Source organism: Felis catus, unplaced genomic scaffold, assembly GCF_018350175.1.
Source record: "Felis catus isolate Fca126 unplaced genomic scaffold, F.catus_Fca126_mat1.0 Un_scaffold_39, whole genome shotgun sequence".
NCBI lineage: Eukaryota > Metazoa > Chordata > Mammalia > Carnivora > Felidae > Felis > Felis catus.
This window is the reverse complement of record NW_025408536.1, coordinates 17879-27050: the sequence shown is the minus strand read 5'-3', so window position 1 is coordinate 27050 and position 9172 is coordinate 17879. Positions and strand designations below refer to the sequence as shown.

General features: G+C 59.9%; 1 long non-coding RNA gene across 1 annotated transcript in view; it reads right to left on the bottom strand.

The window, feature by feature from the left end:
- The window catches only part of LOC111559301, an 82087-nt gene extending 80280 nt beyond the window's left edge, over positions 1–1807 (bottom strand). The window contains exon 1 of the long non-coding RNA XR_006593636.1: positions 792–1807. This is a non-coding gene — a long non-coding RNA (uncharacterized LOC111559301). The remainder of the gene's footprint in view (positions 1–791) is intronic.
- Between the last annotated feature and the right edge of the window lie 7365 nt (positions 1808–9172).

Below are 9172 nucleotides of genomic sequence, written 5' to 3'. Positions count from 1 at the left end.
ACAGAAATCACTCACTATGTCACTCCCAGTGAGGGAAGTCTCTCCTGAAGTCACTGCCCGTGACAGCAGTCGCTCCCGATGTCACTCCCAGTGACAGAAGTCATTCGCGAATTCACTCCCAGTGACGGAAGTCCCTCTCCCAGTGACAGAAGTCCCTCCCGAAGTCATTCCCAGGGACTGAAGTCACTCCCAGGGACTGAAGTCAAAGCCACTCACAGTGGCTGATGTCATAGTCACTCATAGTGACTGAAGTCAAAGTCACACACAGTGTCTGAAGTTACTCCTAGTGACTGCAGTGGTTACTACCAGTGCCTGAAGTCTTCACTGCCAGTGCCTGAAGTTGGCACTCCCAGTGCCTGAAGAAATCGCAGGGGAAGGACAGAGAGAGCGAGACACAGAATTCCAAGCAGCCTCCAGGCTCTGTGGTCTCAGCACGGAATCTCCCGGGGAAGGACAGAGACAGAGGGAGACACAGAATCCCTTCCAGCCCTCCAGGCTCTGTGCTCCCAGCACCGAGTCTCCAGGCCCCGGTGCTCGCAGCACAGAGCCTCCAGTTCCTGAAGCCACTCACCATGCCTGAAGGCACTCCCCATTCCTGAAGGCACTCCCTTTGCCTGAAAGGCACAAGCACTCTCTGAGGGCACACCCCATGGGTGACAGTGCACCCCTTGCCTGAGTGCGCCCTGTGCCTGAGGGCAAGCCCAGTGCCTAAGCGCGCGACCTGTGCCTGAAGAGCACAGTGGCTCCCCGTGCCTGAAGTCACACCCTGTGCATGAAGCCGCTCACTGTACCTGAAGATGCTCCCAGTGCCTGAAGACAAACTCCATGGTTGAAGATGCGCCCCGTGCTTGAAAACGCTCCATGTGCCTGAAGCCACCCCTGTTCATGAAGGCATGTCTCTTGCCTGAAACAGCTCCAGGTGCCTGTACTCAAGCCCCTTGCCTGCAGGCAAGGCCGGTGCCTGAAGGAAAGCCCCGTGCCTGAAGCCTTGCCCCATGCATGAAGCCCCGCCCAGTGCCTGAAGGCACGCCCCATGCCTGAGGGCTTGCCCCATGCCTGAATTCTCACCCTGTGCCTGAAGGCTAGCCCCCTGCCTGAAGGGCACAGGCATGCACAGTGCCTGAGTGCAAGCCCAGTGACTGAAGTCAGTCACCCCCAATGATTGAAGTCTCTCCCAGTGACGGTAGTCCCTCGCGAATTCACACCCAGTGACGGAAGCCCCTCGGGAAGTCACACACAGTGAAGGAACTCCCTGTAGCAGTCACTCCCACTGACAGAAGTCACTCCAGAAGTCACTCCCAGGGACTGAAGTCAAAGTCATTCCCAGTGACCGATGTTACAGTCACTCCCAGTGACTGAAGTCAAAATCACACTCAGTGTCTGCAGTTACTCCTAGTGACTGCAGTCGTCACTCCCAGTGACTGAAGTCTTCATTGCCAGTCCCTGAAGTCAGCACTCCCAGTGCCTGAAGGAACTGCAGGGAAAGGACAGAGAGAGAGAGGGAGACGCAGAATTCCAAGCAGCCTCCAGGCTCCGTACTCGCAGCACAGAGCCTCCAGGCCCCAGTGCTCCCAGCACAGATCCTCCAGTTGCTGAAGCCACTCACCATGCCTAAAGGCACTCCCCGTTCCTGAAGGCACTCCCTTTGCCTGAAAGGCACAGGCACTCTCTGAGGGAGCACCCCATGGGTGACAACGCACCGCTTGCCTGAGTGAACCCTTTGCCTGATGGCGAGCACAGTGCCTAATGGCGTGCCTTGTGCCTGAAGAGCACAGAGTCTCCCCGTTTCTGAAGTTGCGCCCTATGCGTGAAGCCGCTCACTGAACCTGAAGGTGCTCCCAGGGCCTGAAGACAAGCTCCATGGTTGAAGGTGCGCCCCGTGCCTGAAGCCGCTCCCTGTTCCTGAAGGCATGCCTCTTGCCTGAAACAGCTCCAGGTGCCTGTACTCAAGCCCCTTGCCTGCAGGCAAGGCCCGTGCCTGAAGGAAAGCCCAGTGCCTGAAGCCTTGCCCCATGCATGAAGCCCCGCCCAGTGCCTGAAGGAACGCCCCTTGCCTGAAGGCACCCCCCATGCCTGTGGGCTTGCCCCATGCCTGAATTCTCACCCTGTGCCTGAAGGCTAGAAGACTGCCTGAAGGGCACAGGCATGCCCAAGGCCTGAGGGCATGCCCAGTGACTGAAGTCAGTCACCCCCAATGACTGAAATCACTCCCAGTGACGGAAGTCCCTCGTGAAGTCACACACAGTGATGGAAGACCCTCTCGAAGTCATCCCACTGATGGAAGACTCCCGAAGTCACTCCCAGTGACTGATGTCATAGTCACTCCCAGTGACTGAAGTCAAAGACACACTCAATGTCTGCAGTTACTTCTAGTGACTGCAGTCGTCACTCCCAGTGACTGAAGTCCTATTTCCCAGTGCGTGAAGGAACTGGAGGAGAAGGACAGAGAGAGGAGACACAGAATTCCAAGCACCCTCCAGGCTCTTTGGTCTCAGCACAGAAACTCCTGGAAAGGACAGAGGAAGAGGGAGACACAGAATCCCATGCAGCCTCCAGGTCTGTGCTCAAACCAGAGAGCCTCCCGGGGAAAGACAGTGAGACATGGAGACACAAAATCCCAAGCAGCACGCCCTAGGCTCCAGTGCCCGAGTGTTCGGGCACTCAGGGACCATGGCACTGGAACGACCAGTGCTCAAATGCCCACTGGACTCCAGCTCCAGTGAACTGCCAGCGGCACTGCAGCCTCCAGTGAACTCAGTGCCCGAGGCACTGCAGCTTCCAGTGAACACAGTGCCCGCAACACTGCAGCCTCCAGTGAACCCAGTACCCGCGGCACTGCAGCCTCCCATGAACACATGCCCAAAGCACTGGAGTCTCCGGTGAACCCAGTGCCCGCAGAACAGCATCCTCCGGTGAACCCAGTGCCCGTGGCACTGCAGCCTCAGTGAACCCAGTGATCCCGGCACTACAGCCTGCAGTGAACCCAGTGCCCGTGGAACTTCAGCCTCCAGTGAACCGAGTGCCCACAGCACAGGAGCCTACTGTGAACCCAGTGACCCAGGCACTGCAGCATCCAGTGAACCTAGTACCAGCGACACTGGAGCCCCCAGTGAACTCAGTGACCGTGGCACTGCACCCTCCAGTGAAACCAGTGCCCTCAGCATTGCAGCTGCCAGGGAGCCCAGTGCCCGCAGGACTGCAGATTCCAGTGAGGCCACTGCCCATGGCACTGCATCTTCTGATGAGCCCAGTGCATGCAGCACTGGAGACTCCAGTGAACCCAGTGCCTCCGCCACTGCAGCCTCCTGTCGGTCCAGTGCTCACATCACTGTAGCCGCCAGTGAGCCCAGTGCCTGCAGCACTGCAGCCTCATGAGAGCCCAGTGACCGCGGCACTGCAGCCTCCAGGGAACCCAGTGCCCGCGGCACTGCAGACTCCAGTAAGCCCATTGCCCGCGGCACTGGACCCTCCAGTGAGCCAAGTACAAGCGACTGGAGTAACCAGTTTGCCCAGTGCCTGCGGTAATGCAGCCTCCATTGAGGCCAGTTTCCACGGCACTGCAGCCTCAAGTGACCACAGTGCCCGCATTACTGCAGCCTCTTGTGGGCCTTGTGCCTGCGAAACTGGAGCCTCCAGTGAGCCCAGTGTCTGTGGCACTGGAGCCTCCAGTGTTCCCAGAGCCCTCGGCACTGCAACATCCAGTGATCCCAGTTCATGCAGAACGGCCGCCATCAGTGAGCCCAATGCCTGCCCACTGCAGCCTCCTGTGAGCCCCGTGCACGCGGCACTGGAGCCTCCAGTGAGCCCAGTGCCCTCCTCAATGCAGCCTCCAGTGAGCCCAGTGCCCTCAGACCTGCACACTCCGGTGAATAAAGTGTCCACGGGACTGCATCCTGCAGTGAACCCAGTGCCCGGGGGAATTCAGGCTGCAGTGAACCCAGTTCAACTGCACTGCAGCCTCCAGTGAACCCACTGCCGCAGCACTGCACCCTCCAGTGAAGGCAGTGACTGCCGCACGGCACCCAGCAGTGAACCCAGGGCCCGTGTCACTGTAGCCTGTAGTGAACTCAGCGCTGGCGGCCTTCAGCCTCCAGTGAATCCAGTGCCCGCGGAACTGCAGCCTGCAGTGACCCCAGGGCTCGCAGCACTGCAACCTGCAGTGAACCCAGTGCCCGCAGAACTGTAGCCTGTAGGGAACTCAGCGCTGGCGGCCTTCAGCCTTCAGTGAATCCAGTGCCCATGGAACTGCAGCCTGCAGTGAATCCAGTGCCCACGGAACTGCACCCTGCAGTGATCCGGTGCTCACAGCACTGCAACCTGCAGTGAAACCAGTGCCCGCGGTGCTGTACCCTGCTGAGAAACCAGTGCCCATGGCACTGCAACGTCCAGTGAACCTAGTGTCCATGGCACTGCATTCTGCAGTGAACCCAGTGCCCGAGGCACTGCAGCCTCTAGTGAAGCCAGTGCCCGCAGCACTGCACCCTCCAGTGAACCCAGAACCCACGGCACTGGAGGCCCCAGTGAAGCAACTTCCCGAAGCACTGCACCCGACAGTGAATGCAGTGCATGCCGCACTGTAGCCTCCTGTGTACCCAGTGCCCACGGCACTGCATCATGCATGGAAAACACTTCCAGCTTGTATGCAGCCTCCAGTGAACACATTGCCCATAGCACTGCACCCTCCTGTCAACCCAGACCCGGCGGCACTGCCCCCTCGAGAAAACCCAATGCCTGCGGGACTGCAGCCTCCAGTGACCAATGCCTCTGACACTGCCAACTCCAGTGAACACAGTGTCTATGACACTGCACCATCCAGGGAAGCCAGGGTCCGCGGCATTGCACCCTCCAGGGAGCCCAGTGCACAGGGCACTACAGAATCCAGTGAACAAAGTGCCTGCTGCACTGCAGACTGCTAGGAACCCAGTGCCCGCAGCAATGCAGCCGCCAGCAAAGCCAGTGCCCGCGGCATTGCGGCCTCAAGTGAAACCCGTGCCCACAGCACTGCAGCCTCCAGTTATCCCAGGGATCCGTGCCCTGCAGTCTGCAGTGAACCCAGTGCCCACAACACTGTAAACTGCATTGAACCCAGTTCCGAGTGCACTACAGGTTCCAGGGATCCCGTTCCGCATGGCACTGCAGCCTCCGGTGAACAAAGTGCCCGCGGCAATGCACCCTCCGGTGAACGCAGTGCCCGTGGCACTGCAGCCTGCAGTGAACCTAGGGCCTGCGGGACTCTACCCTCCAGTAAAGCCAGTGTCCCAGGCACTGCACCCTCCAGTGAACCCAGTGCCCACGGCACTTCACCATCCCAGGAACAAAGTGCCTGCGACACTACATCCTGTAATGAATCCAGTGCCTGCGGACTGTAGCCTGTAGTGAACTCAGCGCTGGCGGCCTTCAGCCTCCAGTGAATCCAGTGCCCGCGGAACTGCAGCCTGCAGTGATCCCAGTGCTCGCAGCACTGCAACCTGCAGTGAACCCAGTGCCCGCGGCACTGCAACTTCCAGTGAACCTAGTGTCCATGGCACTGCCTTCTGCAGTGAACCCAGTGCCCGAGGCACTGCAGCCACTAGTGAAGCCAGTGCCCGCAGCACTGCACCCTCCAGTGAACCCAGAACCCACGGCACTGGAGGCCCCAGTGAAGCAACTTCCCGAAGCACTGCACCCGACAGTGAATGCAGTGCATGCCGCACTGTAGCCTCCTGTGTACCCAGTGCCCACGGCACTGCACCATGCAGTGAAAACACTTCCAGCTTCTATGCAGCCTCCAGTGAACACATTGCCCATAGCACTGGACCCTCCTGTCAACCCAGACCCGGCGGCACTGCCCCCTCGAGAAAACCCAATGCCTGTGGGACTGCAGCCTCCAGTGACCACTGCCTCCAACACTGCCCGCCCCAGGGAACACAGTGTCTATGACACTGCACCCTCCAGGGAAGCCAGGGTCGGTGGCATTGCACCCTCCAGGGAACCCAGTGCCCAGGGCACTACAGAATCCAGTGAAAAAAGTGCCTGCTGCACTGCAGCCTGCTATGAACCCAGTGCCCGCAGGAATGCAGCCGCCAGTAAAGCCAGTGCCCACGGCATTGCGGCCTCAAGTGAAACCCGTACCCACAGCACTGGAGCCTCCAGTTATCCCAGTGATCGGTGCACTGCAGTCTGCAGTGAACCCAGTGCCCACAACGCTGTAAACTGCATTGAACCCAGTTCCGAGTGCACTACAGGTTCCAGGGATCCCGGTCCACATGGCACTGCAGCCTCCGGAGAACAAATTGCCCACGGCAATGCACCCACCGGTGAACGCAGTGCCCGTGGCACTGCAGCCTGCAGTGAACCCAGGGCCTGCGGGACTCTACCCTCCAGTAAAGCCAGAGACCCAGGCACTGCACACTCCAGTGAACCCAGTGCCCATGGCACAACACCATCCCTGGAACAGAGTGACTGCGACACTACATCCTGTAATGAACCCAGTGCCCACGGCACTGCAGCCTGCAGTGTACCCAGGGCCTGCGGGCCTCTACCCTCCAGTGAACCCAGTGTCCCTGGCACTGCACCCTCCAGTGAACAGGGTGCCCACGGCACTACACCATCCGGGGAACAAAGTGCCCGTAGCACTGCACCATGCAGTGAACCCAGTTCCCGTTTCTATGCAGCATGCAGTGAACACACTGCCTGCAGCACTGCAGCGGCCAGTGAAGCCAGATCCCACGGCACTGGAGCCTCCAGTGAACCCACTTCCCGCAGCACTGCACCCGCCATTGAATGCAGTGCATGCCCCAATGTAGCCTACTGTGTACCCATTGGCCGCGGCCCTGCACCATGCAGTGAAACCAGTTCCAGCTTGTATGCAGCCTCCAGTGAACACATTGCCCGTAGCACAGCAGCCTCCAGTGAACCCACATGTGGTGGCACTGCTCCCTCCAGCGCCCCCAATGCCTGCGACACTGCCCCCTCCAGTGAACACAGTGTCCGTGGCACTGCAGCCTCCAGTGAAGCCAGTGTCGGCGGCACTGCACCCTCCAGTGATCCCAGTGCCCACGGCACTACACCATCCCGGGAACAAAGTGCCTGTGACACTGCAGCCTGCTATGAACCCAGTGCCAACGGCTGTGCAGCCTCCAGTGAAGCCAGTCCCTGCCGAACTGCATTCTCCATTGAAACTTGGAACCGCGGCACTGCAGCCGCCAGTAAAGCCAGAGCCCGCGGCATTGCGGCCTCAAGTAAAACCCATGCCCACAGCACTGCAGCCTCCAGTTATCCCAGAGATCCGTGCACTGCAGTCTGCAGGGAACCCAGGGCCGAGAGCACTGCACCCTGAAGTGAACCTAGTTCCGACTGCACTGCAGGTTCCAAGGATCCCAGTGCCCATGGCACTTTGGCCTCCAGTGAACAAAGTGCCTGCGGCAACGCACCCTCCAGTGAAGCCAGTGCCCGCGGCACTGCACATTCTAGTAAAGCCAGTGTCCGTGGCGCAACACCTTCCAGTGAAGCCAGTTCCCGCTGCACTGGAGCCTCCAGTGAACCCAGTGACCGCGGCAGTGGAGCCTCCAGTGAACCAGGTGCCCGCGGCACTGCAGGCACCAGGGAAACCATTTCTCATGGCACTGCAGCCTGCAGTGAACCCAGTGCCCGCGGCACTGCAACCTCCAGTGAACCCAGTGCCCAGGGCACTACAGCATCCAGTGAACAAAGTGCCTGTGACACTGCAGCCTGCTATGAACCCAGTGCCCGTGGCTCTGCAGCCTCCATGAAAGCCAGTGCCCGCCGTACTGCAGTCTCGAGTGAACCTAGGGTCCGCGCCACTGCAGCCCCCAGTAAAGCCAGTGCCCACGGCATTCCAGCGTCCAGTGAAACCCGTGTACACTGCACTGGAGCCTCCAGTGATCCCAGTGATCCGTGCAATGCAGTCTGCAGTGAACCCAGTGCCCACAACACTGCACCCTGCAGTGAACCCAGTTCCGAGTGCATTATAGGTCCCAGGGATCCCAGTGCGCATGGCACTGCAGCCTCCGGGAACAAAGTGTCCGCGGCAATGCACCCTGCAAGGAACCCATTGACCGCCGCACTGCAGCCTGCAGTGAACCCAGGGCCTGCGGGTCTCTACCCTCCCGTGAGGTCAGTGAGCCTGGCACCGCAACCTCCAGTGAAGCCACTGCCGGCGACACGGCACCCTCCAGTGCAGCCATAGCCCACGGCACTACACCATCCCGGGAACAAAGTGCCTGTGACACTGCAGCCTGCAATAAACCCAGTGCCCGCGGCTCTGCAGCCACCATTGATTCCAGGGCCCGCCGTACTGCACTCTGTAGTGAACCTTGGGTCCGCGGCACTGCAGCCGCCAGTAAAGCCAGTGCCCGCGGCATTGCAGCCTCCAGTGAAACACGTGCCCACTGCATTGGAGCCTCCTGTTATCCCAGTGATCCGTGTACTGCAGTATGCAGTGAACACAGTGCCCACAACACGGCACCCTGCAGTGAACCCAGTTCCGAGTGCACTACAGGTTCCAGGGATCCCAGTGCGCATGACACTGCAGCCTCCGGTGAACAAAGTGCCCGCGGCAATGAACTCCAGGGAACAAACTGACCGCGGCACTGCAGCCTGCACTGAACCCAGGGCCTGCGGGTCTCTACCCTCCTGTGAAGCCAGTGAGCCTGGCACTGCACCCTCCAGTGAAGCCAGTGCCTGGCACTGCACCCTCCAGTGAACCCAGTGCCCACGGCACTACTCCAGCCCGTGAACAAAGTGCCTGCGACACTGCAGGCTGCAATGAACCCAGTGCCCGAGGCTCTGCAGCCTCCATTGAAGCCAGCGCCCGCTGTACTGCATTCTCCAGTGAACCTGGGGTCCACGGCACTGCAAACGCCATGAAAGCTGGCACTGCGGCATTGTGTCCTCAAGTGAAACCCGTGCCCACAGCACTGCAGCCTCCAGTTTTCTCAGTGATCCTTGCAATGAAGTCTGCAGTAAACCCAGTGCCCACAGCACTGCAGCCTGCAGTGAACCTAGTTCCGAATGCACTGCAGGTTCCAACTATCCCAGTGCCCATGGCACTTCAGCCTCCAGGGAACAAAGTGCCTGGGGCAATGCACCCTCCGTGAACCCAGTGCCCGCGGCACTGCAGCCTGCAGTGTACCCAGGGCCTTCGGGGATTCTACCCTCCAGTGAAGCCAGG